Source organism: Cyprinodon variegatus, unplaced genomic scaffold (assembly GCF_000732505.1).
Source record: "Cyprinodon variegatus isolate N-32 unplaced genomic scaffold, C_variegatus-1.0 Scaffold945, whole genome shotgun sequence".
NCBI classification, from domain to species: Eukaryota; Metazoa; Chordata; class Actinopteri; order Cyprinodontiformes; family Cyprinodontidae; genus Cyprinodon; species Cyprinodon variegatus.
The window spans coordinates 308,123-308,849 of record NW_015151398.1 but is presented as its reverse complement, the minus strand read 5'-3'; the positions used below and the strand labels follow the sequence as shown (position 1 = coordinate 308,849).

The 727-nt window shown below is 35.1% G+C and overlaps 1 protein-coding gene across 1 annotated transcript in view; it reads left to right on the top strand.

Moving 5' to 3' along the window:
* Nucleotides 1–474: 474 nt before the first annotated feature.
* Nucleotides 475–727, top strand: part of LOC107100208 (erythroblast NAD(P)(+)--arginine ADP-ribosyltransferase-like) — an 8,455-nt gene continuing 8,202 nt past the window's right edge. Inside the window, exon 1 of the mRNA XM_015398616.1 lies at nt 475–485. The gene's annotated coding sequence lies outside the window, so the exon portion shown is untranslated. The remainder of the gene's footprint in view (nt 486–727) is intronic.

Below are 727 nucleotides of genomic sequence, written 5' to 3'. Positions count from 1 at the left end.
GCACACAGGCTGCAGCCAGGCTGGTTTTTTTTCTATGGGAACCAGCAGTGTATGAAAAACATCAGGTTATAATGATTTAAGTAGAAAAGCAGTTAAATGTGATAAAATATATACATGATTTTGCAACACTTTATAAAAGGTTTTATGCAGGTTACATCACAATATTAAAAAAAAAAACATCTACTTAAAGGTACTATAGATAAGTTATTTGCCAAACCAGATGGCCCCAAAACCCACAGAAACCACCAAACAACTAAAAAGCTAGCAAAATCACAACTATATAAACTATATTTACGTACACCCAATGAAAAAAATAAAGAAAAAGTAGGAGAAAACAATCACAAAGATACCTCACACACGAGCTCTCTCTTCTATTCACTCCACTCGGGATCCTCCCACACAGGAAGAAGAAGAAACGTATTCAAATTTTAAGAAAAGTGCTGTCTCCATTTTGTGGCAGAACCAAGAGAAGACTCTGAATCAGGGTGAGTGTTCTCCTTTTCCTCTCAGTGAGTTTTTTCTGCTTGCTTATTTTTGCTTTAACATAAATTGATTTTAAGGAATGAGAAGTTTTTTAACAACTATTTTAAAGCTGAAGTTATTAGGTAGTTCTGTAGAACTGGGACAATTTCTTTTAGTGTCCTGCTGCTTTCTCCACTTGTTAGATTATGCTGACATCAGAAACTCAGACAATCCTTTTAAATGGAGAATTTAGCTCACCTGGGAG